General features: G+C 43.9%; 85 non-coding genes and 6 pseudogenes across 85 annotated transcripts; all 91 read left to right on the plus strand.

Annotated features, from left to right (window-relative positions):
* The first annotated feature begins 93 nt into the window (after positions 1–93).
* Positions 94–212, plus strand: LOC131717542 (5S ribosomal RNA). Its single transcript, XR_009316429.1, has one exon. It is a non-coding gene; the product is annotated as a 5S ribosomal RNA (ribosomal RNA).
* A 100-nt stretch (positions 213–312) lies between these two features.
* LOC131713252 (5S ribosomal RNA) lies at positions 313–431 on the plus strand. Its single transcript, XR_009315092.1, has one exon. It is a non-coding gene; the product is annotated as a 5S ribosomal RNA (ribosomal RNA).
* A 100-nt stretch (positions 432–531) lies between these two features.
* LOC131713263 (5S ribosomal RNA) lies at positions 532–650 on the plus strand. Its single transcript, XR_009315094.1, has one exon. It is a non-coding gene; the product is annotated as a 5S ribosomal RNA (ribosomal RNA).
* A 100-nt stretch (positions 651–750) lies between these two features.
* LOC131713275 (5S ribosomal RNA) lies at positions 751–869 on the plus strand. The gene has a single exon (XR_009315097.1). It is a non-coding gene; the product is annotated as a 5S ribosomal RNA (ribosomal RNA).
* Positions 870–983: 114 nt separating this feature from the next.
* On the plus strand, positions 984–1,102 carry LOC131712171 (5S ribosomal RNA). The gene has a single exon (XR_009314063.1). It is a non-coding gene; the product is annotated as a 5S ribosomal RNA (ribosomal RNA).
* Positions 1,103–1,202: 100 nt separating this feature from the next.
* On the plus strand, positions 1,203–1,321 carry LOC131713286 (5S ribosomal RNA). The gene has a single exon (XR_009315099.1). It is a non-coding gene; the product is annotated as a 5S ribosomal RNA (ribosomal RNA).
* Positions 1,322–1,435: 114 nt separating this feature from the next.
* LOC131711003 (5S ribosomal RNA) lies at positions 1,436–1,554 on the plus strand. The gene has a single exon (XR_009312885.1). It is a non-coding gene; the product is annotated as a 5S ribosomal RNA (ribosomal RNA).
* Positions 1,555–1,668: 114 nt separating this feature from the next.
* Positions 1,669–1,787, plus strand: LOC131710248 (5S ribosomal RNA). Its single transcript, XR_009312119.1, has one exon. It is a non-coding gene; the product is annotated as a 5S ribosomal RNA (ribosomal RNA).
* Positions 1,788–1,887: 100 nt separating this feature from the next.
* On the plus strand, positions 1,888–2,006 carry LOC131713297 (5S ribosomal RNA). Its single transcript, XR_009315100.1, has one exon. It is a non-coding gene; the product is annotated as a 5S ribosomal RNA (ribosomal RNA).
* Positions 2,007–2,106: 100 nt separating this feature from the next.
* On the plus strand, positions 2,107–2,225 carry LOC131713226 (5S ribosomal RNA; annotated as a pseudogene).
* A 100-nt stretch (positions 2,226–2,325) lies between these two features.
* Positions 2,326–2,444, plus strand: LOC131713309 (5S ribosomal RNA). Its single transcript, XR_009315101.1, has one exon. It is a non-coding gene; the product is annotated as a 5S ribosomal RNA (ribosomal RNA).
* Positions 2,445–2,544: 100 nt separating this feature from the next.
* On the plus strand, positions 2,545–2,663 carry LOC131711537 (5S ribosomal RNA). Its single transcript, XR_009313423.1, has one exon. It is a non-coding gene; the product is annotated as a 5S ribosomal RNA (ribosomal RNA).
* A 100-nt stretch (positions 2,664–2,763) lies between these two features.
* On the plus strand, positions 2,764–2,882 carry LOC131713320 (5S ribosomal RNA). Its single transcript, XR_009315102.1, has one exon. It is a non-coding gene; the product is annotated as a 5S ribosomal RNA (ribosomal RNA).
* Positions 2,883–2,996: 114 nt separating this feature from the next.
* On the plus strand, positions 2,997–3,115 carry LOC131711539 (5S ribosomal RNA). The gene has a single exon (XR_009313425.1). It is a non-coding gene; the product is annotated as a 5S ribosomal RNA (ribosomal RNA).
* A 114-nt stretch (positions 3,116–3,229) lies between these two features.
* LOC131712172 (5S ribosomal RNA) lies at positions 3,230–3,348 on the plus strand. Its single transcript, XR_009314064.1, has one exon. It is a non-coding gene; the product is annotated as a 5S ribosomal RNA (ribosomal RNA).
* Positions 3,349–3,448: 100 nt separating this feature from the next.
* LOC131713329 (5S ribosomal RNA) lies at positions 3,449–3,567 on the plus strand. Its single transcript, XR_009315103.1, has one exon. It is a non-coding gene; the product is annotated as a 5S ribosomal RNA (ribosomal RNA).
* A 114-nt stretch (positions 3,568–3,681) lies between these two features.
* LOC131711004 (5S ribosomal RNA) lies at positions 3,682–3,800 on the plus strand. The gene has a single exon (XR_009312886.1). It is a non-coding gene; the product is annotated as a 5S ribosomal RNA (ribosomal RNA).
* Positions 3,801–3,914: 114 nt separating this feature from the next.
* Positions 3,915–4,033, plus strand: LOC131710249 (5S ribosomal RNA). The gene has a single exon (XR_009312120.1). It is a non-coding gene; the product is annotated as a 5S ribosomal RNA (ribosomal RNA).
* Positions 4,034–4,133: 100 nt separating this feature from the next.
* On the plus strand, positions 4,134–4,252 carry LOC131709793 (5S ribosomal RNA). The gene has a single exon (XR_009311656.1). It is a non-coding gene; the product is annotated as a 5S ribosomal RNA (ribosomal RNA).
* A 100-nt stretch (positions 4,253–4,352) lies between these two features.
* LOC131713227 (5S ribosomal RNA) lies at positions 4,353–4,471 on the plus strand (annotated as a pseudogene).
* A 100-nt stretch (positions 4,472–4,571) lies between these two features.
* Positions 4,572–4,690, plus strand: LOC131713339 (5S ribosomal RNA). The gene has a single exon (XR_009315104.1). It is a non-coding gene; the product is annotated as a 5S ribosomal RNA (ribosomal RNA).
* Positions 4,691–4,790: 100 nt separating this feature from the next.
* On the plus strand, positions 4,791–4,909 carry LOC131711540 (5S ribosomal RNA). The gene has a single exon (XR_009313426.1). It is a non-coding gene; the product is annotated as a 5S ribosomal RNA (ribosomal RNA).
* A 100-nt stretch (positions 4,910–5,009) lies between these two features.
* On the plus strand, positions 5,010–5,118 carry LOC131715735 (5S ribosomal RNA; annotated as a pseudogene).
* Positions 5,119–5,232: 114 nt separating this feature from the next.
* LOC131711541 (5S ribosomal RNA) lies at positions 5,233–5,351 on the plus strand. Its single transcript, XR_009313427.1, has one exon. It is a non-coding gene; the product is annotated as a 5S ribosomal RNA (ribosomal RNA).
* A 100-nt stretch (positions 5,352–5,451) lies between these two features.
* LOC131713350 (5S ribosomal RNA) lies at positions 5,452–5,570 on the plus strand. The gene has a single exon (XR_009315105.1). It is a non-coding gene; the product is annotated as a 5S ribosomal RNA (ribosomal RNA).
* Positions 5,571–5,670: 100 nt separating this feature from the next.
* On the plus strand, positions 5,671–5,789 carry LOC131711810 (5S ribosomal RNA). The gene has a single exon (XR_009313698.1). It is a non-coding gene; the product is annotated as a 5S ribosomal RNA (ribosomal RNA).
* Positions 5,790–5,889: 100 nt separating this feature from the next.
* Positions 5,890–6,008, plus strand: LOC131710995 (5S ribosomal RNA). The gene has a single exon (XR_009312877.1). It is a non-coding gene; the product is annotated as a 5S ribosomal RNA (ribosomal RNA).
* A 114-nt stretch (positions 6,009–6,122) lies between these two features.
* On the plus strand, positions 6,123–6,241 carry LOC131713361 (5S ribosomal RNA). Its single transcript, XR_009315106.1, has one exon. It is a non-coding gene; the product is annotated as a 5S ribosomal RNA (ribosomal RNA).
* A 121-nt stretch (positions 6,242–6,362) lies between these two features.
* On the plus strand, positions 6,363–6,481 carry LOC131713371 (5S ribosomal RNA). The gene has a single exon (XR_009315107.1). It is a non-coding gene; the product is annotated as a 5S ribosomal RNA (ribosomal RNA).
* Positions 6,482–6,595: 114 nt separating this feature from the next.
* Positions 6,596–6,714, plus strand: LOC131713383 (5S ribosomal RNA). The gene has a single exon (XR_009315109.1). It is a non-coding gene; the product is annotated as a 5S ribosomal RNA (ribosomal RNA).
* Positions 6,715–6,814: 100 nt separating this feature from the next.
* On the plus strand, positions 6,815–6,933 carry LOC131710113 (5S ribosomal RNA). Its single transcript, XR_009311982.1, has one exon. It is a non-coding gene; the product is annotated as a 5S ribosomal RNA (ribosomal RNA).
* A 100-nt stretch (positions 6,934–7,033) lies between these two features.
* LOC131713394 (5S ribosomal RNA) lies at positions 7,034–7,152 on the plus strand. The gene has a single exon (XR_009315110.1). It is a non-coding gene; the product is annotated as a 5S ribosomal RNA (ribosomal RNA).
* A 100-nt stretch (positions 7,153–7,252) lies between these two features.
* Positions 7,253–7,371, plus strand: LOC131713405 (5S ribosomal RNA). The gene has a single exon (XR_009315111.1). It is a non-coding gene; the product is annotated as a 5S ribosomal RNA (ribosomal RNA).
* A 114-nt stretch (positions 7,372–7,485) lies between these two features.
* On the plus strand, positions 7,486–7,604 carry LOC131713416 (5S ribosomal RNA). Its single transcript, XR_009315112.1, has one exon. It is a non-coding gene; the product is annotated as a 5S ribosomal RNA (ribosomal RNA).
* Positions 7,605–7,704: 100 nt separating this feature from the next.
* LOC131713168 (5S ribosomal RNA) lies at positions 7,705–7,823 on the plus strand. The gene has a single exon (XR_009315052.1). It is a non-coding gene; the product is annotated as a 5S ribosomal RNA (ribosomal RNA).
* Positions 7,824–7,923: 100 nt separating this feature from the next.
* On the plus strand, positions 7,924–8,042 carry LOC131713427 (5S ribosomal RNA). Its single transcript, XR_009315113.1, has one exon. It is a non-coding gene; the product is annotated as a 5S ribosomal RNA (ribosomal RNA).
* A 114-nt stretch (positions 8,043–8,156) lies between these two features.
* On the plus strand, positions 8,157–8,275 carry LOC131711203 (5S ribosomal RNA). The gene has a single exon (XR_009313086.1). It is a non-coding gene; the product is annotated as a 5S ribosomal RNA (ribosomal RNA).
* Positions 8,276–8,389: 114 nt separating this feature from the next.
* On the plus strand, positions 8,390–8,508 carry LOC131714261 (5S ribosomal RNA; annotated as a pseudogene).
* Positions 8,509–8,608: 100 nt separating this feature from the next.
* LOC131711731 (5S ribosomal RNA) lies at positions 8,609–8,727 on the plus strand. Its single transcript, XR_009313619.1, has one exon. It is a non-coding gene; the product is annotated as a 5S ribosomal RNA (ribosomal RNA).
* Positions 8,728–8,841: 114 nt separating this feature from the next.
* LOC131720808 (5S ribosomal RNA) lies at positions 8,842–8,960 on the plus strand. The gene has a single exon (XR_009319705.1). It is a non-coding gene; the product is annotated as a 5S ribosomal RNA (ribosomal RNA).
* Positions 8,961–9,060: 100 nt separating this feature from the next.
* On the plus strand, positions 9,061–9,179 carry LOC131713438 (5S ribosomal RNA). Its single transcript, XR_009315114.1, has one exon. It is a non-coding gene; the product is annotated as a 5S ribosomal RNA (ribosomal RNA).
* Positions 9,180–9,279: 100 nt separating this feature from the next.
* LOC131713101 (5S ribosomal RNA) lies at positions 9,280–9,396 on the plus strand. Its single transcript, XR_009314989.1, has one exon. It is a non-coding gene; the product is annotated as a 5S ribosomal RNA (ribosomal RNA).
* A 100-nt stretch (positions 9,397–9,496) lies between these two features.
* On the plus strand, positions 9,497–9,615 carry LOC131713449 (5S ribosomal RNA). The gene has a single exon (XR_009315115.1). It is a non-coding gene; the product is annotated as a 5S ribosomal RNA (ribosomal RNA).
* Positions 9,616–9,729: 114 nt separating this feature from the next.
* LOC131713460 (5S ribosomal RNA) lies at positions 9,730–9,848 on the plus strand. Its single transcript, XR_009315116.1, has one exon. It is a non-coding gene; the product is annotated as a 5S ribosomal RNA (ribosomal RNA).
* Positions 9,849–9,947: 99 nt separating this feature from the next.
* Positions 9,948–10,066, plus strand: LOC131720654 (5S ribosomal RNA). Its single transcript, XR_009319551.1, has one exon. It is a non-coding gene; the product is annotated as a 5S ribosomal RNA (ribosomal RNA).
* Positions 10,067–10,177: 111 nt separating this feature from the next.
* Positions 10,178–10,296, plus strand: LOC131710373 (5S ribosomal RNA). The gene has a single exon (XR_009312245.1). It is a non-coding gene; the product is annotated as a 5S ribosomal RNA (ribosomal RNA).
* Positions 10,297–10,410: 114 nt separating this feature from the next.
* Positions 10,411–10,539, plus strand: LOC131713308 (5S ribosomal RNA; annotated as a pseudogene).
* A 100-nt stretch (positions 10,540–10,639) lies between these two features.
* Positions 10,640–10,758, plus strand: LOC131713471 (5S ribosomal RNA). Its single transcript, XR_009315117.1, has one exon. It is a non-coding gene; the product is annotated as a 5S ribosomal RNA (ribosomal RNA).
* Positions 10,759–10,872: 114 nt separating this feature from the next.
* On the plus strand, positions 10,873–10,991 carry LOC131712919 (5S ribosomal RNA). Its single transcript, XR_009314807.1, has one exon. It is a non-coding gene; the product is annotated as a 5S ribosomal RNA (ribosomal RNA).
* Positions 10,992–11,091: 100 nt separating this feature from the next.
* LOC131710517 (5S ribosomal RNA) lies at positions 11,092–11,210 on the plus strand. The gene has a single exon (XR_009312390.1). It is a non-coding gene; the product is annotated as a 5S ribosomal RNA (ribosomal RNA).
* A 114-nt stretch (positions 11,211–11,324) lies between these two features.
* LOC131713482 (5S ribosomal RNA) lies at positions 11,325–11,443 on the plus strand. Its single transcript, XR_009315118.1, has one exon. It is a non-coding gene; the product is annotated as a 5S ribosomal RNA (ribosomal RNA).
* Positions 11,444–11,557: 114 nt separating this feature from the next.
* Positions 11,558–11,676, plus strand: LOC131712236 (5S ribosomal RNA). Its single transcript, XR_009314129.1, has one exon. It is a non-coding gene; the product is annotated as a 5S ribosomal RNA (ribosomal RNA).
* A 114-nt stretch (positions 11,677–11,790) lies between these two features.
* LOC131720739 (5S ribosomal RNA) lies at positions 11,791–11,909 on the plus strand. Its single transcript, XR_009319636.1, has one exon. It is a non-coding gene; the product is annotated as a 5S ribosomal RNA (ribosomal RNA).
* A 100-nt stretch (positions 11,910–12,009) lies between these two features.
* Positions 12,010–12,128, plus strand: LOC131713494 (5S ribosomal RNA). Its single transcript, XR_009315120.1, has one exon. It is a non-coding gene; the product is annotated as a 5S ribosomal RNA (ribosomal RNA).
* Positions 12,129–12,228: 100 nt separating this feature from the next.
* Positions 12,229–12,347, plus strand: LOC131713505 (5S ribosomal RNA). The gene has a single exon (XR_009315121.1). It is a non-coding gene; the product is annotated as a 5S ribosomal RNA (ribosomal RNA).
* A 100-nt stretch (positions 12,348–12,447) lies between these two features.
* On the plus strand, positions 12,448–12,566 carry LOC131713515 (5S ribosomal RNA). Its single transcript, XR_009315122.1, has one exon. It is a non-coding gene; the product is annotated as a 5S ribosomal RNA (ribosomal RNA).
* Positions 12,567–12,680: 114 nt separating this feature from the next.
* Positions 12,681–12,799, plus strand: LOC131712387 (5S ribosomal RNA). The gene has a single exon (XR_009314280.1). It is a non-coding gene; the product is annotated as a 5S ribosomal RNA (ribosomal RNA).
* A 114-nt stretch (positions 12,800–12,913) lies between these two features.
* Positions 12,914–13,032, plus strand: LOC131711811 (5S ribosomal RNA). The gene has a single exon (XR_009313699.1). It is a non-coding gene; the product is annotated as a 5S ribosomal RNA (ribosomal RNA).
* A 114-nt stretch (positions 13,033–13,146) lies between these two features.
* Positions 13,147–13,265, plus strand: LOC131713526 (5S ribosomal RNA). The gene has a single exon (XR_009315123.1). It is a non-coding gene; the product is annotated as a 5S ribosomal RNA (ribosomal RNA).
* Positions 13,266–13,365: 100 nt separating this feature from the next.
* Positions 13,366–13,484, plus strand: LOC131713537 (5S ribosomal RNA). Its single transcript, XR_009315124.1, has one exon. It is a non-coding gene; the product is annotated as a 5S ribosomal RNA (ribosomal RNA).
* A 100-nt stretch (positions 13,485–13,584) lies between these two features.
* LOC131713549 (5S ribosomal RNA) lies at positions 13,585–13,703 on the plus strand. The gene has a single exon (XR_009315126.1). It is a non-coding gene; the product is annotated as a 5S ribosomal RNA (ribosomal RNA).
* A 100-nt stretch (positions 13,704–13,803) lies between these two features.
* LOC131713560 (5S ribosomal RNA) lies at positions 13,804–13,922 on the plus strand. Its single transcript, XR_009315127.1, has one exon. It is a non-coding gene; the product is annotated as a 5S ribosomal RNA (ribosomal RNA).
* A 114-nt stretch (positions 13,923–14,036) lies between these two features.
* Positions 14,037–14,155, plus strand: LOC131712388 (5S ribosomal RNA). Its single transcript, XR_009314281.1, has one exon. It is a non-coding gene; the product is annotated as a 5S ribosomal RNA (ribosomal RNA).
* A 114-nt stretch (positions 14,156–14,269) lies between these two features.
* Positions 14,270–14,388, plus strand: LOC131711812 (5S ribosomal RNA). The gene has a single exon (XR_009313700.1). It is a non-coding gene; the product is annotated as a 5S ribosomal RNA (ribosomal RNA).
* A 114-nt stretch (positions 14,389–14,502) lies between these two features.
* LOC131713571 (5S ribosomal RNA) lies at positions 14,503–14,621 on the plus strand. The gene has a single exon (XR_009315128.1). It is a non-coding gene; the product is annotated as a 5S ribosomal RNA (ribosomal RNA).
* A 100-nt stretch (positions 14,622–14,721) lies between these two features.
* LOC131713581 (5S ribosomal RNA) lies at positions 14,722–14,840 on the plus strand. The gene has a single exon (XR_009315129.1). It is a non-coding gene; the product is annotated as a 5S ribosomal RNA (ribosomal RNA).
* Positions 14,841–14,940: 100 nt separating this feature from the next.
* LOC131713592 (5S ribosomal RNA) lies at positions 14,941–15,059 on the plus strand. Its single transcript, XR_009315130.1, has one exon. It is a non-coding gene; the product is annotated as a 5S ribosomal RNA (ribosomal RNA).
* Positions 15,060–15,159: 100 nt separating this feature from the next.
* Positions 15,160–15,278, plus strand: LOC131713604 (5S ribosomal RNA). The gene has a single exon (XR_009315132.1). It is a non-coding gene; the product is annotated as a 5S ribosomal RNA (ribosomal RNA).
* A 114-nt stretch (positions 15,279–15,392) lies between these two features.
* On the plus strand, positions 15,393–15,511 carry LOC131712389 (5S ribosomal RNA). The gene has a single exon (XR_009314282.1). It is a non-coding gene; the product is annotated as a 5S ribosomal RNA (ribosomal RNA).
* A 100-nt stretch (positions 15,512–15,611) lies between these two features.
* Positions 15,612–15,730, plus strand: LOC131710527 (5S ribosomal RNA). The gene has a single exon (XR_009312401.1). It is a non-coding gene; the product is annotated as a 5S ribosomal RNA (ribosomal RNA).
* Positions 15,731–15,844: 114 nt separating this feature from the next.
* Positions 15,845–15,963, plus strand: LOC131713615 (5S ribosomal RNA). Its single transcript, XR_009315133.1, has one exon. It is a non-coding gene; the product is annotated as a 5S ribosomal RNA (ribosomal RNA).
* A 100-nt stretch (positions 15,964–16,063) lies between these two features.
* On the plus strand, positions 16,064–16,182 carry LOC131714562 (5S ribosomal RNA). The gene has a single exon (XR_009315231.1). It is a non-coding gene; the product is annotated as a 5S ribosomal RNA (ribosomal RNA).
* A 100-nt stretch (positions 16,183–16,282) lies between these two features.
* Positions 16,283–16,401, plus strand: LOC131713626 (5S ribosomal RNA). Its single transcript, XR_009315134.1, has one exon. It is a non-coding gene; the product is annotated as a 5S ribosomal RNA (ribosomal RNA).
* Positions 16,402–16,501: 100 nt separating this feature from the next.
* LOC131713636 (5S ribosomal RNA) lies at positions 16,502–16,620 on the plus strand. The gene has a single exon (XR_009315135.1). It is a non-coding gene; the product is annotated as a 5S ribosomal RNA (ribosomal RNA).
* A 100-nt stretch (positions 16,621–16,720) lies between these two features.
* LOC131713647 (5S ribosomal RNA) lies at positions 16,721–16,839 on the plus strand. The gene has a single exon (XR_009315136.1). It is a non-coding gene; the product is annotated as a 5S ribosomal RNA (ribosomal RNA).
* Positions 16,840–16,953: 114 nt separating this feature from the next.
* Positions 16,954–17,072, plus strand: LOC131713660 (5S ribosomal RNA). Its single transcript, XR_009315137.1, has one exon. It is a non-coding gene; the product is annotated as a 5S ribosomal RNA (ribosomal RNA).
* Positions 17,073–17,172: 100 nt separating this feature from the next.
* On the plus strand, positions 17,173–17,291 carry LOC131713670 (5S ribosomal RNA). Its single transcript, XR_009315138.1, has one exon. It is a non-coding gene; the product is annotated as a 5S ribosomal RNA (ribosomal RNA).
* Positions 17,292–17,405: 114 nt separating this feature from the next.
* Positions 17,406–17,524, plus strand: LOC131713681 (5S ribosomal RNA). The gene has a single exon (XR_009315139.1). It is a non-coding gene; the product is annotated as a 5S ribosomal RNA (ribosomal RNA).
* A 100-nt stretch (positions 17,525–17,624) lies between these two features.
* LOC131713691 (5S ribosomal RNA) lies at positions 17,625–17,743 on the plus strand. Its single transcript, XR_009315140.1, has one exon. It is a non-coding gene; the product is annotated as a 5S ribosomal RNA (ribosomal RNA).
* Positions 17,744–17,857: 114 nt separating this feature from the next.
* LOC131713701 (5S ribosomal RNA) lies at positions 17,858–17,976 on the plus strand. The gene has a single exon (XR_009315141.1). It is a non-coding gene; the product is annotated as a 5S ribosomal RNA (ribosomal RNA).
* Positions 17,977–18,090: 114 nt separating this feature from the next.
* On the plus strand, positions 18,091–18,209 carry LOC131713713 (5S ribosomal RNA). Its single transcript, XR_009315143.1, has one exon. It is a non-coding gene; the product is annotated as a 5S ribosomal RNA (ribosomal RNA).
* Positions 18,210–18,309: 100 nt separating this feature from the next.
* On the plus strand, positions 18,310–18,428 carry LOC131710674 (5S ribosomal RNA). Its single transcript, XR_009312556.1, has one exon. It is a non-coding gene; the product is annotated as a 5S ribosomal RNA (ribosomal RNA).
* Positions 18,429–18,542: 114 nt separating this feature from the next.
* Positions 18,543–18,661, plus strand: LOC131713142 (5S ribosomal RNA). The gene has a single exon (XR_009315028.1). It is a non-coding gene; the product is annotated as a 5S ribosomal RNA (ribosomal RNA).
* A 100-nt stretch (positions 18,662–18,761) lies between these two features.
* Positions 18,762–18,880, plus strand: LOC131713724 (5S ribosomal RNA). The gene has a single exon (XR_009315144.1). It is a non-coding gene; the product is annotated as a 5S ribosomal RNA (ribosomal RNA).
* A 114-nt stretch (positions 18,881–18,994) lies between these two features.
* Positions 18,995–19,113, plus strand: LOC131710610 (5S ribosomal RNA). The gene has a single exon (XR_009312493.1). It is a non-coding gene; the product is annotated as a 5S ribosomal RNA (ribosomal RNA).
* A 114-nt stretch (positions 19,114–19,227) lies between these two features.
* LOC131710675 (5S ribosomal RNA) lies at positions 19,228–19,346 on the plus strand. The gene has a single exon (XR_009312557.1). It is a non-coding gene; the product is annotated as a 5S ribosomal RNA (ribosomal RNA).
* Positions 19,347–19,460: 114 nt separating this feature from the next.
* On the plus strand, positions 19,461–19,579 carry LOC131713735 (5S ribosomal RNA). Its single transcript, XR_009315145.1, has one exon. It is a non-coding gene; the product is annotated as a 5S ribosomal RNA (ribosomal RNA).
* A 100-nt stretch (positions 19,580–19,679) lies between these two features.
* Positions 19,680–19,798, plus strand: LOC131713373 (5S ribosomal RNA; annotated as a pseudogene).
* A 114-nt stretch (positions 19,799–19,912) lies between these two features.
* LOC131711145 (5S ribosomal RNA) lies at positions 19,913–20,031 on the plus strand. The gene has a single exon (XR_009313027.1). It is a non-coding gene; the product is annotated as a 5S ribosomal RNA (ribosomal RNA).
* Positions 20,032–20,145: 114 nt separating this feature from the next.
* Positions 20,146–20,264, plus strand: LOC131710808 (5S ribosomal RNA). Its single transcript, XR_009312690.1, has one exon. It is a non-coding gene; the product is annotated as a 5S ribosomal RNA (ribosomal RNA).
* A 100-nt stretch (positions 20,265–20,364) lies between these two features.
* Positions 20,365–20,483, plus strand: LOC131713746 (5S ribosomal RNA). The gene has a single exon (XR_009315146.1). It is a non-coding gene; the product is annotated as a 5S ribosomal RNA (ribosomal RNA).
* The last annotated feature ends 35 nt before the right edge of the window (positions 20,484–20,518 follow it).

Below are 20,518 nucleotides of genomic sequence, written 5' to 3' on the forward strand. Positions count from 1 at the left end.
TTACAATTGAAATGTGTGGAGGACAAAAGGAAATTTTGGAGGAATCACCCCCAGCTCACTAAACATAAAAGTCATGAAAGCAGAAATGCAATCGCCTGCGGCCACACCACCTTGAATAAGCCTGATCTCATCTGATCTCAGAAGCTAAGCAATGTTGGGCTTGGTTAGTACTTGGATGGGAGACCACCTGGGAATATCAAGTGCTGCAGGCATTACATTTTACAATTGAAATGTGTGGAGGACAAAAGGAAATTTTGGAGGAATCACCCCCAGCTCACTAAACATAAAAGTCATGAAAGCAGAACAGCAATCGCCTGCGGCCACACCACCTTGAATAAGCCTGATCTCGTCTGATCTCAGAAGCTAAGCAATGTTGGGCTTGGTTAGTACTTGGATGGGAGACCACCTGGGAATATCAAGTGCTGCAGGCATTACATTTTACAATTGAAATGTGTGGAGGACAAAAGGAAATTTTGGAGGAATCACCCCCAGCTCACTAAACATAAAAGTCATGAAAGCAGAAATGCAATCGCCTGCGGCCACACCACCTTGAATAAGCCTGATCTCGTCTGATCTCAGAAGCTAAGCAATGTTGGGCTTGGTTAGTACTTGGATGGGAGACCACCTGGGAATATCAAGTGCTGCAGGCATTACATTTTACAATTGAAATGTGTGGAGGACAAAAGGAAATTTTGGAGGAATCACCCCCAGCTCACTAAACATAAAAGTCATGAAAGCAGAAATGCAATCGCCTGCGGCCACACCACCTTGAATAAGCCTGATCTCGTCTGATCTCAGAAGCTAAGCAATGTTGGGCTTGGTTAGTACTTGGATGGGAGACCACCTGGGAATATCAAGTGCTGCAGGCATTACATTTTTGTAATTACATTTTACAATTGAAATGTGTGGAGGACAAAAGGAAATTTTGGAGGAATCACCCCCAGCTCACTAAACATAAAAGTCATGAAAGCAGAAATGCAATCGCCTGCGGCCACACCACCTTGAATAAGCCTGATCTCGTCTGATCTCAGAAGCTAAGCAATGTTGGGCTTGGTTAGTACTTGGATGGGAGACCACCTAGGAATATCAAGTGTTGCAGGCATTACATTTTACAATTGAAATGTGTGGAGGACAAAAGGAAATTTTGGAGGAATCACCCCCAGCTCACTAAACATAAAAGTCATGAAAGCAGAAATGCAATCGCCTGCGGCCACACCACCTTGAATAAGCCTGATCTCGTCTGATCTCAGAAGCTAAGCAATGTTGGGCTTGGTTAGTACTTGGATGGGAGACCACCTGGGAATATCAAGTGCTGCAGGCATTACATTTTTGTAATTACATTTTACAATTTAAATGTGTGGAGGACAAAAGGAAATTTTGGCGGAATCACCCCCAGCTCACTAAACATAAAAGTCATGAAAGCAGAAATGCAATCGCCTGCGGCCACACCACCTTGAATAAGCCTGATCTCGTCTGATCTCAGAAGCTAAGCAATGTTGGGCTTGGTTAGTACTTGGATGGTAGACCACCTGGGAATATCAAGTGCTGCAGGCATTACATTTTTGTAATTACATTTTACAATTGAAATGTGTGGAGGACAAAAGGAAATTTTGGAGGAATCACCCCCAGCTCACTAAACATAAAAGTCATGAAAGCAGAAATGCAATCGCCTGCGGCCACACCACCTTGAATAAGCCTGATCTCGTCTGATCTCAGAAGCTAAGCAATGTTGGGCTTGGTTAGTACTTGAATGGGAGACCACCTGGGAATATCAAGTGCTGCAGGCATTACATTTTACAATTGAAATGTGTGGAGGACAAAAGGAAATTTTGGAGGAATCACCCCCAGCTCACTAAACATAAAAGTCATGAAAGCAGAAATGCAATCGCCTGCGGCCACACCACCTTGAATAAGCCTGATCTCGTCTGATCTCAGAAGCTAAGCAATGTTGGGCTTGGTTAGTACTTGGATGGGAGACCACCTGGGAATATCAAGTGCTGCAGGCATTACATTTTACAATTGAAATGTGTGGAGGACAAAAGGAAATTTTGGAGGAATCACCCCCAGCTCACTAAACATAAAAGTCATGAAAGCAGAAATGCAATCGCCTGCGGCCGCACCACCTTGAATAAGCCTGAGCTCGTCTGATCTCAGAAGCTAAGCAATGTTGGGCTTGGTTAGTACTTGGATGGGAGACCACCTGGGAATATCAAGTGCTGCAGGCATTACATTTTACAATTGAAATGTGTGGAGGACAAAAGGAAATTTTGGCGGAATCACCCCCAGCTCACTAAACATAAAAGTCATGAAAGCAGAAATGCAATCGCCTGCGGCCACACCACCTTGAATAAGCCTGATCTCGTCTGATCTCAGAAGCTAAGCAATGTTGGGCTTGGTTAGTACTTGGATGGGAGACCACCTGGGAATATCAAGTGCTGCAGGCATTACATTTTACAATTGAAATGTGTGGAGGACAAAAGGAAATTTTGGAGGAATCACCCCCAGCTCACTAAACATAAAAGTCATGAAAGCAGAAACGCAATCGCCTGCGGCCACACCACCTTGAATAAGCCTGATCTCGCCTGATCTCAGAAGCTAAGCAATGTTGGGCTTGGTTAGTACTTGGATGGGAGACCACCTGGGAATATCAAGTGCTGCAGGCATTACATTTTACAATTGAAATGTGTGGAGGACAAAAGGAAATTTTGGAGGAATCACCCCCAGCTCACTTAACATAAAAGTCATGAAAGCAGAAATGCAATCGCCTGCGGCCACACCACCTTGAATAAGCCTGATCTCGTCTGATCTCAGAAGCTAAGCAATGTTGGGCTTGGTTAGTACTTGGATGGGAGACCACCTGGGAATATCAAGTGCTGCAGGCATTACATTTTTGTAATTACATTTTACAATTGAAATGTGTGGAGGACAAAAGGAAATTTTGGAGGAATCACCCCCAGCTCACTAAACATAAAAGTCATGAAAGCAGAAATGCAATCGCCTGCGGCCACACCACCTTGAATAAGCCTGATCTCGCCTGATCTCAGAAGCTAAGCAATGTTGGGCTTGGTTAGTACTTGGATGGGAGACCACCTGGGAATATCAAGTGCTGCAGGCATTACATTTTTGTAATTACATTTTACAATTGAAATGTGTGGAGGACAAAAGGAAATTTTGGAGGAATCACCCCCAGCTCACTAAACATAAAAGTCATGAAAGCAGAAATGCAATCGCCTGCGGCCACACCACCTTGAATAAGCCTGATCTCGTCTGATCTCAGAAGCTAAGCAATGTTGGGCTTGGTTAGTACTTGGATGGGAGACCACCTAGGAATATCAAGTGTTGCAGGCATTACATTTTACAATTGAAATGTGTGGAGGACAAAAGGAAATTTTGGAGGAATCACCCCCAGCTCACTAAACATAAAAGTCATGAAAGCAGAAATGCAATCGCCTGCGGCCACACCACCTTGAATAAGCCTGATCTCGTCTGATCTCAGAAGCTAAGCAATGTTGGGCTTGGTTAGTACTTGGATGGGAGACCACCTGGGAATATCAAGTGCTGCAGGCATTACATTTTTGTAATTACATTTTACAATTTAAATGTGTGGAGGACAAAAGGAAATTTTGGCGGAATCACCCCCAGCTCACTAAACATAAAAGTCATGAAAGCAGAAATGCAATCGCCTGCGGCCACACCACCTTGAATAAGCCTGATCTCGTCTGATCTCAGAAGCTAAGCAATGTTGGGCTTGGTTAGTACTTGGATGGTAGACCACCTGGGAATATCAAGTGCTGCAGGCATTACATTTTTGTAATTACATTTTACAATTGAAATGTGTGGAGGACAAAAGGAAATTTTGGAGGAATCACCCCCAGCTCACTAAACATAAAAGTCATGAAAGCAGAAATGCAATCGCCTGCGGCCACACCACCTTGAATAAGCCTGATCTCGTCTGATCTCAGAAGCTAAGCAATGTTGGGCTTGGTTAGTACTTGAATGGGAGACCACCTGGGAATATCAAGTGCTGCAGGCATTACATTTTACAATTGAAATGTGTGGAGGACAAAAGGAAATTTTGGAGGAATCACCCCCAGCTCACTAAACATAAAAGTCATGAAAGCAGAAATGCAATCGCCTGCGGCCACACCTCCTTGAATAAGCCTGATCTCGTCTGATCTCAGAAGCTAAGCAATGTTGGGCTTGGTTAGTACTTGGATGGGAGACCACCTGGGAATATCAAGTGCTGCAGGCATTACATTTTACAATTGAAATGTGTGGAGGACAAAAGGAAATTTTGGAGGAATCACCCCCAGCTCACTAAACATAAAAGTCATGAAAGCAGAAATGCAATCGCCTGCGGCCGCACCACCTTGAATAAGCCTGAGCTCGTCTGATCTCAGAAGCTAAGCAATGTTGGGCTTGGTTAGTACTTGGATGGGAGACCACCTGGGAATATCAAGTGCTGCAGGCATTACATTTTACAATTGAAATGTGTGGAGGACAAAAGGAAATTTTGGCGGAATCACCCCCAGCTCACTAAACATAAAAGTCATGAAAGCAGAAATGCAATCGCCTGCGGCCACACCACCTTGAATAAGCCTGATCTCGTCTGATCTCAGAAGCTAAGCAATGTTGGGCTTGGTTAGTACTTGGATGGGAGACCACCTGGGAATATCAAGTGCTGCAGGCATTACATTTTACAATTGAAATGTGTGGAGGACAAAAGGAAATTTTGGAGGAATCACCCCCAGCTCACTAAACATAAAAGTCATGAAAGCAGAAACGCAATCGCCTGCGGCCACACCACCTTGAATAAGCCTGATCTCGCCTGATCTCAGAAGCTAAGCAATGTTGGGCTTGGTTAGTACTTGGATGGGAGACCACCTGGGAATATCAAGTGCTGCAGGCATTACATTTTACAATTGAAATGTGTGGAGGACAAAAGGAAATTTTGGAGGAATCACCCCCAGCTCACTTAACATAAAAGTCATGAAAGCAGAAATGCAATCGCCTGCGGCCACACCACCTTGAATAAGTCTGATCTCAGAAGCTAAGCAATGTTGGGCTTGGTTAGTACTTGGATGGGAGACCACCTGGGAATATCAAGTGCTGCAGGCATTACATTTTTGTAATTACATTTTACAATTGAAATGTGTGGAGGACAAAAGGAAATTTTGGAGGAATCACCCCCAGCTCACTAAACATAAAAGTCATGAAAGCAGAAATGCAATCGCCTGCGGCCACACCACCTTGAATAAGCCTGATCTCGCCTGATCTCAGAAGCTAAGCAATGTTGGGCTTGGTTAGTACTTGGATGGGAGACCACCTGGGAATATCAAGTGCTGCAGGCATTACATTTTACAATTGAAATGTGTGGAGGACAAAAGGAAATTTTGGAGGAATCACCCCCAACTCACTAAACATAAAAGTCATGAAAGCAGAACAGCAATCGCCTGCGGCCACACCACCTTGAATAAGCCTGATCTCGTCTGATCTCAGAAGCTAAGCAATGTTGGGCTTGGTTAGTACTTGGATGGGAGACCACCTGGGAATATCAAGTGCTGCAGGCATTACATTTTACAATTGAAATGTGTGGAGGACAAAAGGAAATTTTGGAGGAATCACCCCTAGCTCACTAAACATAAAAGTCATGAAAGCAGAAATGCAATCGCCTGCGGCCACACCACCTTGAATAAGCCTGATCTTGTCTGATCTCAGAAGCTAAGCAATGTTGGGCTTGGTTAGTACTTGGATGGGAGACCACCTGGGAATATCAAGTGCTGCAGGCATTACATTTTACAATTGAAATGTGTGGAGGACAAAAGGAAATTTTGGAGGAATCACCCCCAGCTCACTAAACATAAAAGTCATGAAAGCAGAAATGCAATCGCCTGCGGCCACACCACCTTGAATAAGCCTGATCTCGTCTGATCTCAGAAGCTAAGCAATGTTGGGCTTGGTTAGTACTTGGATGGGAAACCACCTGGGAATAACAAGTGCTGCAGGCATTACATTTTTGTAATTACATTTTACAATTGAAATGTGTGGAGGACAAAAGGAAATTTTGGAGGAATCACCCCCAGCTCACTAAACATAAAAGTCATGAAAGCAGAAATGCAATCGCCTGCGGCCACACCACCTTGAATAAGCCTGATCTCGTCTGATCTCAGAAGCTAAGCAATGTTGGGCTTGGTTAGTACTTGGATGGGAGACCACCTGGGAATATCAAGTGCTGCAGGCATTACATTTTTGTAATTACATTTTACATTTTACAATTGAAATGTGTGGAGGACAAAAGGAAATTTTGGAGGAATCACCCCCAGCTCACTAAACATAAAAGTCATGAAAGCAGAAAATCAATCGCCTGCGGCCACACCACCTTGAATAAGCCTGATCTCGTCTGATCTCAGAAGCTAAGCAATGTTGGGCTTGGTTAGTACTTGGATGGGAGACCACCTGGGAATATCAAGTGCTGCAGGCATTACATTTTTGTAATTACATTTTACAATTGAAATGTGTGGAGGACAAAAGGAAATTTTGGAGGAATCACCCCCAGCTCACTAAACATAAAAGTCATGAAAGCAGAACAGCAATCGCCTGCGGCCACACCACCTTGAATAAGCCTGATCTCGTCTGATCTCAGAAGCTAAGCAATGTTGGGCTTGGTTAGTACTTGGATGGGAGACCACCTGGGAATATCAAGTGCTGCAGGCATTACATTTTACAATTGAAATGTGTGGAGGACAAAAGGAAATTTTGGAGGAATCACCCCCAGCTCACTAAACATAAAAGTCATGAAAGCAGAAATGCAATCGCCTGTGGCCACACCACCTTGAATAAGCCTGATCTCGTCTGATCTCAGAAGCTAAGCAATGTTGGGCTTGGTTAGTACTTGGATGGGAGACCACCTGGGAATATCAAGTGCTGCAGGCATTACATTTTACAATTGAAATGTGTGGAGGACAAAAGGAAATTTTGGAGGAATCACCCCCAGCTCACTAAACATAAAAGTCATGAAAGCAGAAATGCAATCGCCTGCGGCCACACCACCTTGAATAAGCCTGATCTCGTCTGATCTCAGAAGCTAAGCAATGTTGGGCTTGGTTAGTACTTGGATGGGAGACCACCTGGGAATATCAAGTGCTGCAGGCATTACATTTTACAATTGAAATGTGTGGAGGACAAAAGGAAATTTTGGAGGAATCACCCCCAGCTCACTAAACATAAAAGTCATGAAAGCAGAAATGCAATCGCCTGCGGCCACACCACCTTGAATAAGCCTGATCTCGTCTGATCTCAGAAGCTAAGCAATGTTGGGCTTGGTTAGTACTTGGATGGGAGACCACCTGGGAATATCAAGTGCTGCAGGCATTACATTTTTGTAATTACATTTTACAATTGAAATGTGTGGAGGACAAAAGGAAATTTTGGAGGAATCACCCCCAGCTCACTAAACATAAAAGCCATGAAAGCAGAAATGCAATCGCCTGCGGCCACACCACCTTGAATAAGCCTGATCTCGTCTGATCTCAGAAGCTAAGCAATGTTGGGCTTGGTTAGTACTTGGATGGGAGACCACCTGGGAATATCAAGTGCTGCAGGCATTACATTTTACAATTGAAATGTGTGGAGGACAAAAGGAAATTTTTGAGGAATCACCCCCAGCTCACTAAACATAAAAGTCATGAAAGCAGAAATGCAATCGCCTGCGGCCACACCACCTTGAATAAGCCTCATCTCGTCTGATCTCAGAAGCTAAGCAATGTTGGGCTTGGTTAGTACTTGGATGGGAGACCACCTGGGAATATCAAGTGCTGCAGGCATTACATTTTACAATTGAAATGTGTGGAGGACAAAAGGAAATTTTGGAGGAATCACCCCCAGCTCACTAAACATAAAAGTCATGAAAGCAGAAATGCAATCGCCTGCGGCCACACCACCTTGAATAAGCCTGATCTCGTCTGATCTCAGAAGCTAAGCAATGTTGGGCTTGGTTAGTACTTGGATGGGAGACCACCTGGGAATATCAAGTGCTGCAGGCATTACATTTTTGTAATTACATTTTACAATTGAAATGTGTGGAGGACAAAAGGAAATTTTGGCGGAATCACCCCCAGCTCACTAAACATAAAAGTCATGAAAGCAGAACAGCAATCGCCTGCGGCCACACCACCTTGAATAAGCCTGATCTCGTCTGATCTCAGAAGCTAAGCAATGTTGGGTTTGGTTAGTACTTGGATGGGAGACCACCTGGGAATATCAAGTGCTGCAGGCATTACATTTTTGTAATTACATTTTACAATTGAAATGTGTGGAGGACAAAAGGAAATTTTGGAGGGATCACCCCCAGCTCACTAAACATAAAAGTCATGAAAGCAGAAATGCAATCGCCTGCGGCCACACCAACTTGAATAAGCCTGATCTCGTCTGCTCTCAGAAGCTAAGCAATGTTGGGCTTGGTTAGTACTTGGATGGGAGAACACCTGGGAATATCAAGTGCTGCAGGCATTACATTTTACAATTGAAATGTGTGGAGGACAAAAGGAAATTTTGGAGGAATCACCCCCAGCTCACTAAACATAAAAGTCATGAAAGCAGAAATGCAATCGCCTGCGGCCACACCACCTTGAATAAGCCTGATCTCGTCTGATCTCAGAAGCTAAGCAATGTTGGGCTTAGTTAGTACTTGGATGGGAGACCACCTGGGAATATCAAGTGCTGCAGGCATTACATTTTTGTAATTACATTTTACAATTGAAATGTGTGGAGGACAAAAGGAAATTTTGGAGGAATCACCCCCAGCTCACTAAACATAAAAGTCATGAAAGCAGAAATGCAGTCGCCTGCGGCCACACCACCTTGAATAAGCCTGATCTCGTCTGATCTCAGAAGCTAAGCAATGTTGGGCTTGGTTAGTACTTGGATGGGAGACCACTTGGGAATATCAAGTGCTGCAGGCATTACATTTTACAATAGAAATGTGTGGAGGACAAAAGGAAATTTTGGAGGAATCACCCCCAGCTCACTAAACATAAAAGTCATGAAAGCAGAAAGGCAATCGCCTGCGGCCACACCACCTTGAATAAGCCTGATCTCGTCTGATCTCAGAAGCTAAGCAATGTTGGGCTTGGTTAGTACTTGGATGGGAGACCACCTGGGAATATCAAGTGCTGCAGGCATTACATTTTACAATTGAAATGTGTGGAGGACAAAAGGAAATTTTGGAGGAATCACCCCCAGCTCACTAAACATAAAAGTCATGAAAGCAGAAATGCAATCGCCTGCGGCCACACCACCTTATAAGCCTGATCTCGTCTGATCTCAGAAGCTAAGCAATGTTGGGCTTGGTTAGTACTTGGATGGGAGACCACCTGGGAATATCAAGTGCTGCAGGCATTACATTTTACAATTGAAATGTGTGGAGGACAAAAGGAAATTTTGGAGGAATCACCCCCAGCTCACTAAACATAAAAGTCATGATAGCAGAAATGCATTCGCCTGCGGCCACACCACCTTGAATAAGCCTGATCTCGTCTGATCTCAGAAGCTAAGCAATGTTGGGCTTGGTTAGTACTTGGATGGGAGACCACCTGGGAATATCAAGTGCTGCAGGCATTACATTTTTGTAATTACATTTTACAATTGAAATGTGTGGAGGACAAAAGGAAATTTTGGAGGAATCACCCCCAGCTCACTAAACATAAAAGTCATGAAAGCAGAAATGCAATCGCCTGCGGCCACACCACCTTGAATAAGCCTGATCTCGTCTGATCTCAGAAGCTAAGCAATGTTGGGCTTGGTTAGTACTTGGATGGGAGACCACCTGGGAATATCAAGTGCTGCAGGCATTACATTTTACAATTGAAATGTGTGGAGGACAAAAGGAAATTTTGGAGGAATCACCCCCAGCTCACTAAACATAAAAGTCTGAAAGCAGAAATGCAATCGCCTGCGGCCACACCACCTTGAATAAGCCTGATCTCGTCTGATCTCAGAAGCTAAGCAATGTTGGGCTTGGTTAGTACTTGGATGGGAGACCCCCTGGGAATATCAAGTGCTGCAGGCATTACATTTTTGTAATTACATTTTACAATTGAAATGTGTGGACAAAAGGAAATTTTGGAGGAATCACCCCCAGCTCACTAAACATAAAAGTCATGAAAGCAGAAATGCAATCGCCTGCGGCCACACCACCTTGACTAAGCCTGATCTCGTCTGATCTCAGAAGCTAAGCAATGTTGGGCTTGGTTAGTACTTGGATGGGAGACCACCTGGGAATATCAAGTGCTGCAGGCATTACATTTTTGTAATTACATTTTACAATTGAAATGTGTGGAGGACAAAAGGAAATTTTGGAGGAATCACCCCCAGCTCACTAAACATAAAAGTCATGAAAGCAGAACAGCAATTGCCTGCGGCCACACCACCTTGAATAAGCCTGATCTCGCCTGATCTCGTCTGATCTCAGAAGCTAAGCAATGTTGGGCTTGGTTAGTACTTGGATGGGAGACCACCTGGGAATATCAAGTGCTGCAGGCATTACATTTTACAATTGAAATGTGTGGAGGACAAAAGGAAATTTTGGAGGAATCACCCCCAGCTCACTAAACATAAAAGTCATGAAAGCAGAAATGCACTCGCCTGCGGCCACACCACCTTGAATAAGCCTGATCTCGTCTGATCTCAGAAGCTAAGCAATGTTGGGCTTGGTTAGTACTTGGATGGGAGACCACCTGGGAATATCAAGTGCTGCAGGCATTACATTTTTGTAATTACATTTTACAATTGAAATGTGTGGAGGACAAAAGGAAATTTTGGAGGAATCACCCCCAGCTCACTAAACATAAAAGTCATGAAAGCAGAAATGCAATCGCCTGCGGCCACACCACCTTGAATAAGCCTGATCTCGTCTGATCTCAGAAGCTAAGCAATGTTGGGCTTGGTTAGTACTTGGGTGGGAGACCACCTGGGACTATCAAGTGCTGCAGGCATTACATTTTACAATTGAAATGTGTGGAGGACAAAAGGAAATTTTGGAGGAATCACCCCCAGCTCACTAAACATAAAAGTCATGAAAGCAGAAATGCAATCGCCTGCGGCAACACCACCTTGAATAAGCCTGATCTCGTCTGATCTCAGAAGCTAAGCAATGTTGGGCTTGGTTAGTACTTGGATGGGAGACCACCTGGGAATATCAAGTGCTGCAGGCATTACATTTTTGTAATTACATTTTACAATTGAAATGTGTGGAGGACAAAAGGAAATTTTGGAGGAATCACCCCCAGCTCACTAAACATAAAAGTCATGAAAGCAGAAATGCAATCGCCTGCGGCCACACCACCTTGAATAAGCCTGATCTCGTCTGATCTCAGAAGCTAAGCAATGTTGGGCTTGGTTAGTACTTGGATGGGAGACCACCTGGGAATATCAAGTGCTGCAGGCATTACATTTTTGTAATTACATTTTACAATTGAAATGTGTGGAGGACAAAAGGAAATTTTGGAGGAATCACCCCCAGCTCACTAAACATAAAAGTCATGAAAGCAGAAATGCAATCGCCTGCGGCCACACCACCTTGAATAAGCCTGATCTCGTCTGATCTCATAAGCTAAGCAATGTTGGGCTTGGTTAGTACTTGGATGGGAGACCACCTGGGAATATCAAGTGCTGCAGGCATTACATTTTAGTAATTACATTTTACAATTGAAATGTGTGGAGGACAAAAGGAAATTTTGGAGGAATCACCCCCAGCTCACTAAACATAAAAGTCATGAAAGCAGAAATGCAATCGCCTGCGGCCACACCACCTTGAATAAGCCTGATCTCGTCTGATCTCAGAAGCTAAGCAATGTTGGGCTTGGTTAGTACTTGGGTGGGAGACCACCTGGGAATATCAAGTGCTGCAGGCATTACATTTTACAATTGAAATGTGTGGAGGACAAAAGGAAATTTTGGAGGAATCACCCCCAGCTCACTAAACATAAAAGTCATGAAAGCAGAAATGCAATCGCCTGCGGCCACACCACCTTGAATAAGCCTGATCTCGTCTGATCTCAGAAGCTAAGCAATGTTGGGCTTGGTTAGTACTTGGATGGGAGACCACCTGGGAATATCAAGTGCTGCAGGCATTACATTTTACAATTGAAATGTGTGGAGGACAAAAGGAAATTTTGGAGGAATCACCCCCAGCTCACTAAACATAAAAGTCATGAAAGCAGAAATGCACTCGCCTGCGGCCACACCACCTTGAATAAGCCTGATCTCGTCTGATCTCAGAAGCTAAGCAATGTTGGGCTTGGTTAGTACTTGGATGGGAGACCACCTGGGAATATCAAGTGCTGCAGGCATTACATTTTACAATTGAAATGTGTGGAGGACAAAAGGAAATTTTGGAGGAATCACCCCCAGCTCACTAAACATAAAAGTCATGAAAGCAGAAATGCAATCGCCTGCGGCCACACCACCTTGAATAAGCCTGATCTCGTCTGATCTCAGAAGCTAAGCAATGTTGGGCTTGGTTAGTACTTGGATGGGAGACCACCTGGGAATATCAAGTGCTGCAGGCATTACATTTTTGTAATTACATTTTACAATTGAAATGTGTGGAGGACAAAAGGAAATTTTGGAGGAATCACCCCCAGCTCACTAAACATAAAAGTCATGAAAGCAGAAATGCAATCGCCTGCGGCCACACCACCTTGAATAAGCCTGATCTCGTCTGATCTCAGAAGCTAAGCAATGTTGGGCTTGGTTAGTACTTGGATGAGAGACCACCTGGGAATATCAAGTGCTGCAGGCATTACATTTTTGTAATTACATTTCACAATTGAAATGTGTGGAGGACAAAAGGAAATTTTGGAGGAATCACCCCCAGCTCACTAAACATAAAAGTCATGAAAGCAGAAATGCAATCGCCTGCGGCCACACCACCTTGAATAAGCCTGATCTTGTCTGATCTCAGAAGCTAAGCAATGTTGGGCTTGGTTAGTACTTGGATGGGAGACCACCTGGGAATATCAAGTGCTGCAGGCATTACATTTTAGTAATTACATTTTACAATTGAAATGTGTGGAGGACAAAAGGAAATTTTGGAGGAATCACCCCCAGCTCACTTAACATAAAAGTCATGAAAGCAGAAATGCAATCGCCTGCGGCCACACCACCTTGAATAAGCCTGATCTCGTCTGATCTCAGAAGCTAAGCAATGTTGGGCTTGGTTAGTACTTGGATGGGAGACCACCTGGGAATATCAAGTGCTGCAGGCATTACATTTTACAATTGAAATGTGTGGAGGACAAAAGGAAATTTTGGAGGAATCACCCCCAGCTCACTAAACATAAAAGTCATGAAAGCAGAAATGCAATCGCCTGCGGCCACACCACCTTGAATAAGCCTGATCTCGTCTGATCTCAGAAGCTAAGCAATGTTGGGCTTGGTTAGTACTTGGATGGGAGACCACCTGGGAATATCAAGTGCTGCAGGCATTACATTTTACAATTGAAATGTGTGGAGGACAAAAGGAAATTTTGGAGGAATCACCCCCAGCTCACTAAACATAAAAGTCATGAAAGCAGAAATGCACTCGCCTGCGGCCACACCACCTTGAATAAGCCTGATCTCGTCTGATCTCAGAAGCTAAGCAATGTTGGGCTTGGTTAGTACTTGGATGGGAGACCACCTGGGAATATCAAGTGCTGCAGGCATTACATTTTACAATTGAAATGTGTGGAGGACAAAAGGAAATTTTGGAGGAATCACCCCCAGCTCACTAAACATAAAAGTCATGAAAGCAGAAATGCAATCGCCTGCGGCCACACCACCTTGAATAAGCCTGATCTCGTCTGATCTCAGAAGCTAAGCAATGTTGGGCTTGGTTAGTACTTGGATGGGAGACCACCTGGGAATATCAAGTGCTGCAGGCATTACATTTTTGTAATTACATTTTACAATTGAAATGTGTGGAGGACAAAAGGAAATTTTGGAGGAATCACCCCCAGCTCACTAAACATAAAAGTCATGAAAGCAGAAATGCAATCGCCTGCGGCCACACCACCTTGAATAAGCCTGATCTCGTCTGATCTCAGAAGCTAAGCAATGTTGGGCTTGGTTAGTACTTGGATGAGAGACCACCTGGGAATATCAAGTGCTGCAGGCATTACATTTTTGTAATTACATTTCACAATTGAAATGTGTGGAGGACAAAAGGAAATTTTGGAGGAATCACCCCCAGCTCACTAAACATAAAAGTCATGAAAGCAGAAATGCAATCGCCTGCGGCCACACCACCTTGAATAAGCCTGATCTTGTCTGATCTCAGAAGCTAAGCAATGTTGGGCTTGGTTAGTACTTGGATGGGAGACCACCTGGGAATATCAAGTGCTGCAGGCATTACATTTTAGTAATTACATTTTACAATTGAAATGTGTGGAGGACAAAAGGAAATTTTGGAGGAATCACCCCCAGCTCACTAAACATAAAAGTCATGAAAGCAGAAATGCAATCGCCTGCGGCCACACCACCTTGAATAAGCCTGATCTCGTCTGATCTCAGAAGCTAAGCAATGTTGGGCTTGGTTAGTACTTGGATGGGAGACCACCTGGGAATATCAAGTGCTGCAGGCATTACATTTTACAATTGAAATGTGTGGAGGACAAAAGGAAATTTTGGAGGAATCACCCCCAGCTCACTAAACATAAAAGTCATGAAAGCAGAAATGCAATCGCCTGCGGCCACACCACCTTGAATAAGCCTGATCTCGTCTGATCTCAGAAGCTAAGCAATGTTGGGCTTGGTTAGTACTTGGATGGGAGACCACCTGGGAATATCAAGTGCTGCAGGCATTACATTTTACAATTGAAATGTGTGGAGGACAAAAGGAAATTTTGGAGGAATCACCCCCAGCTCACTAAACATAAAAGTCATGAAAGCAGAAATGCACTCGCCTGCGGCCACACCACCTTGAATAAGCCTGATCTCGTCTGATCTCAGAAGCTAAGCAATGTTGGGCTTGGTTAGTACTTGGATGGGAGACCACCTGGGAATATCAAGTGCTGCAGGCATTACATTTTACAATTGAAATGTGTGGAGGACAAAAGGAAATTTTGGAGGAATCACCCCCAGCTCACTAAACATAAAAGTCATGAAAGCAGAAATGCAATCGCCTGCGGCCACACCACCTTGAATAAGCCTGATCTCGTCTGATCTCAGAAGCTAAGCAATGTTGGGCTTGGTTAGTACTTGGATGGGAGACCACCTGGGAATATCAAGTGCTGCAGGCATTACATTTTTGTAATTACATTTTACAATTGAAATGTGTGGAGGACAAAAGGAAATTTTGGAGGAATCACCCCCAGCTCACTAAACATAAAAGTCATGAAAGCAGAAATCCAATCGCCTGCGGCCACACCACCTTGAATAAGCCTGATCTCGTCTGATCTCAGAAGCTAAGCAATGTTGGGCTTGGTTAGTACTTGGATGAGAGACCACCTGGGAATATCAAGTGCTGCAGGCATTACATTTTACAATTGAAATGTGTGGAGGACAAAAGAAAATTTTGGAGGAATCACCCCCAGCTCACTAAACATAAAAGTCATGAAAGCAGAAATGCAATCGCCTGCGGCCACACCACCTTGAATAAGCCTGATCTCCTCTGATCTCAGAAGCTAAGCAATGTTGGGCTTGGTTAGTACTTGGATGGGAGACCACCTGGGAATATCAAGTGCTGCAGGCATTACATTTTTGTAATTACATTTTACAATTGAAATGTGTGGAGGACAAAAGGAAATTTTGGAGGAATCACCCCCAGCTCACTAAACATAAAAGTCATGAAAGCAGAAATGCAATCGCCTGCGGCCACACCACCTTGAATAAGCCTGATCTCGTCTGATCTCAGAAGCTAAGCAATGTTGGGCTTGGTTAGTACTTGGATGGGAGACCACCTGGGAATATCAAGTGCTGCAGGCATTACATTTTACAATTGAAATGTGTGGAGGACAAAAGGAAATTTTGGAGGAATCACCCCCAGCTCACTAAACATAAAAGTCATGAAAGCAGAAATGCAATCGCCTGCGGCCACACCACTTTGAATAAGCCTGATCTCGTCTGATCTCAGAAGCTAAGCAATGTTGGGCTTGGTTAGTACTTGGATGGGAGACCACCTGGGAATATCAAGTGCTGCAGGCATTACATTTTACAATTGAAATGTGTGGAGGACAAAAGGAAATTTTGGAGGAATCACCCCCAGCTCACTAAACATAAAAGTCATGAAAGCAGAAATGCAATCGCCTGCGGCCACACCACCTTGAATAAGCCTGATCTCGTCTGATCTCAGAAGCTAAGCAATGTTGGGCTTGGTTAGTACTTGGATGGGAGACCACCTGGGAATATCAAGTGCTGCAGGCATTACATTTTACAATTGAAATGTGTGGAGGACAAAAGGAAATTTTGGAGGAATCACCCCCAGCTCACTAAACATAAAAGTCATGAAAGCAGAAATGCAATCGCCTGCGGCCACACCACCTTGAATAAGCCTGATCTCGTCTGATCTCAGAAGCTAAGCAATGTTGGGCTTGGTTAGTACTTGGATGGGAGACCACCTGGGAATATCAAGTGCTGCAGGCATTACATTTTACAATTGAAATGTGTGGAGGACAAAAGGAAATTTTGGAGGAATCACCCCCAGCTCACTAAACATAAAAGTCATGAAAGCAGAAATGCAATCGCCTGCGGCCACACCACCTTGAATAAGCCTGATCTCGTCTGATCTCAGAAGCTAAGCAATGTTGGGCTTGGTTAGTACTTGGATGGGAGACCACCTGGGAATATCAAGTGCTGCAGGCATTACATTTTTGTAATTACATTTTACAATTGAAATGTGTGGAGGACAAAAGGAAATTTTGGAGGAATCACCACCAGCTCACTAAACATAAAAGTCATGAAAGCAGAAATGCAATCGCCTGCGGCCACACCACCTTGAATAAGCCTGATCTCGTCTGATCTCAGAAGCTAAGCAATGTTGGGCTTGGTTAGTACTTGGATGGGAGACCACCTGGGAATATCAAGTGCTGCAGGCATTACATTTTACAATTGAAATGTGTGGAGGACAAAAGGAAATTTTGGAGGAATCACCCCCAGCTCACTAAACATAAAAGTCATGAAAGCAGAAATGCAATCGCCTGCGGCCACACCACCTTGAATAAGCCTGATCTCGTCTGATCTCAGAAGCTAAGCAATGTTGGGCTTGGTTAGTACTTGGATGGGAGACCACCTGGGAATATCAAGTGCTGCAGGCATTACATTTTTGTAATTACATTTTACAATTGAAATGTGTGGAGGACAAAAGGAAATTTTGGAGGAATCACCCCCAGCTCACTAAACATAAAAGTCATGAAAGCAGAAATGCAATCGCCTGCGGCCACACCACCTTGAATAAGCCTGATCTCGTCTGATCTCAGAAGCTAAGCAATGTTGGGCTTGGTTAGTACTTGGATGGGAGACCACCTGGGAATATCAAGTGCTGCAGGCATTACATTTTACAATTGAAATGTGTGGAGGACAAAAGGAAATTTTGGAGGAATCACCCCCAGCTCACTAAACATAAAAGTCATGAAAGCAGTAATGCAATCGCCTGCGGCCACACCACCTTGAATAAGCCTGATCTCGTCTGATCTCAGAAGCTAAGCAATGTTGGGCTTGGTTAGTACTTGGATGGGAGACCACCTGGGAATATCAAGTGCTGCAGGCATTACATTTTTGTAATTACATTTTACAATTGAAATGTGTGGAGGACAAAAGGAAATTTTGGAGGAATCACCCCCAGCTCACTAAACATAAAAGTCATGAAAGCAGAAAAGCAATCGCCTGCGGCCACACCACCTTGAATAAGCCTGATCTCGTCTGATCTCAGAAGCTAAGCAATGTTGGGCTTGGTTAGTACTTGGATGGGAGACCACCTGGGAATATCAAGTGCTGCAGGCATTACATTTCTGTAATTACATTTTACAATTGAAATGTGTGGAGGACAAAAGGAAATTTTGGAGGAATCACCCCCAGCTCACTAAACATAAAAGTCATGAAAGCAGAAATGCAATCGCCTGCGGCCACACCACCTTGAATAAGCCTGATCTCGTCTGATCTCAGAAGCTAAGCAATGTTGGGCTTGGTTAGTACTTGGATGGGAGACCACCTGGGAATATCAAGTGCTGCAGGCATTACATTTTACAATTGAAATGTGTGGAGGACAAATGGAAATTTTGGAGGAATCACCCACAGCTCACTAAACATAAAAGTCATGAAAGCAGAAATGCAATCTCCTGCGGCCACACCACCTTGAATAAGCCTGATCTCGTCTGATCTCAGAAGCTAAGCAATGTTGGGCTTGGTTAGTACTTGGATGGGAGACCACCTGGGAATATCAAGTGCTGCAGGCATTACATTTTTGTAATTACATTTTACAATTGAAATGTGTGGACGACAAAAGGAAATTTTGGAGGAATCACCCCCAGCTCACTAAACATAAAAGTCATGAAAGCAGGAATGCAATCGCCTGTGGCCACACCACCTTGAATAAGCCTGCTCTCGTCTGATCTCAGAAGCTAAGCAATGTTGGGCTTGGTTAGTACTTGGATGGGAGACCACCTGGGAATATCAAGTGCTGCAGGCATTACATTTTACAATTGAAATGTGTGGAGGACAAAAGGAAATTTTGGAGGAATCACCCCCAGCTCACTAAACATAAAAGTCATGAAAGCAGAAATGCAATCGCCTGCGGCCACACCACCTTGAATAAGCCTGATCTCGTCTGATCTCAGAAGCTAAGCAATGTTGGGCTTGGTTAGTACTTGGATGGGAGACCACCTGGGAATATCAAGTGCTGCAGGCATTACATTTTTGTAATTACATTTTACAATTGAAATGTGTGGAGGACAAAAGGAAATTTTGGAGGAATCACCCCCAGCTCACTAAACATAAAAGTCATGAAAGCAGAAATGCAATCGCCTGCGGCCACGCCACCTTGAATAAGCCTGATCTCGTCTGATCTCAGAAGCTAAGCAATGTTGGGCTTGGTTAGTACTTGGATGGGAGACCACCTGGGAATATCAAGTGCTGCAGGCATTACATTTTTGTAATTACATTTTACAATTGAAATGTGTGGAGGACAAAAGGAAATTTTGGAGGAATCACCCCCAGCTCACTAAACATAAAAGTCATGAAAGCAGAAATGCAATCTCCTGCGGCCACACCACCTTGAATAAGCCTGATCTCGTCTGATCTCAGAAGCTAAGCAATGTTGGGCTTGGTTAGTACTTGGATGGGAGACCACCTGGGAATATCAAGTGCTGCAGGCATTACATTTTTGTAATTACATTTTACAATTGAAATGTGTGGAGGACAAAAGGAAATTTTGGAGGAATCACCCCCAGCTCACTAAACATAAAAGTCATGAAAGCAGAACAGCAATCGCCTGCGGCCACACCACCTTGAATAAGCCTGATCTCGTCTGATCTCAGAAGCTAAGCAATGTTGGGCTTGGTTAGTACTTGGATGGGAGACCACCTGGGAATATCAAGTGCTGCAGGCATTACATTTTACAATTGAAATGTGTGGAGGACAAAAGGAAATTTTGGAGGAATCACCCCCAGCTCACTAAACATAAAAGTCATGAAAGCAGAAATGCAATCGCCTGCGGCCACACCACCTTGAATAAGCCTGATCTCGTCTGATCTCAGAAGCTAAGCAATGTTGGGCTTGGTTAGTACTTGCATGAGAGACCACCTGGGAATATCAAGTGCTGCAGGCATTACATTTTTGTAATTACATTTTATAATTGAAATGTGTGGAGGACAAAAGGAAATTTTGGAGGAATCACCCCCAGCTCACTAAACATAAAAGTCATGAAAGCAGAAAAGCAGTCGCCTGCGGCCACACCACCTTGAATAAGCCTGATCTCGTCTGATCTCAGAAGCTAAGCAATGTTGGGCTTGGTTAGTATTTGGATGGGAGACCACCTGGGAATATCAAGTGCTGCAGGCATTACATTTTTGTAATTACATTTTACAATTGAAATGTGTGGAGGACAAAAGGAAATTTTGGAGGAATCACCCCCAGCTCACTAAACATAAAAGTCATGAAAGCAGAAATGCAATCACCTGCGGCCACACCACCTTGAATAAGCCTGATCTCGTCTGATCTCAGAAGCTAAGCAATGTTGGGCTTGGTTAGTACTTGGATGGGAGACCACCTGGGAATATCAAGTGCTGCAGGCATTACATTTTACAATTGAAATGTGTGGAGGACAAAAGGAAATTTTGGAGGAATCACCCCCAGCTCACTAAACATAAAAGTCATGAAAGCAGAAAAGCAGTCGCCTGCGGCCACACCACCTTGAATAAGCCTGATCTCGTCTGATCTCAGAAGCTAAGCAATGTTGGGCTTGGTTAGTACTTGGATGGGAGACCACCTGGGAATATCAAGTGCTGCAGGCATTACATTTTTGTAATTACATTTTACAATTGAAATG

Source organism: Acipenser ruthenus, chromosome 44, assembly GCF_902713425.1.
Source record: "Acipenser ruthenus chromosome 44, fAciRut3.2 maternal haplotype, whole genome shotgun sequence".
Classification (NCBI taxonomy): Eukaryota; Metazoa; Chordata; class Actinopteri; order Acipenseriformes; family Acipenseridae; genus Acipenser; species Acipenser ruthenus.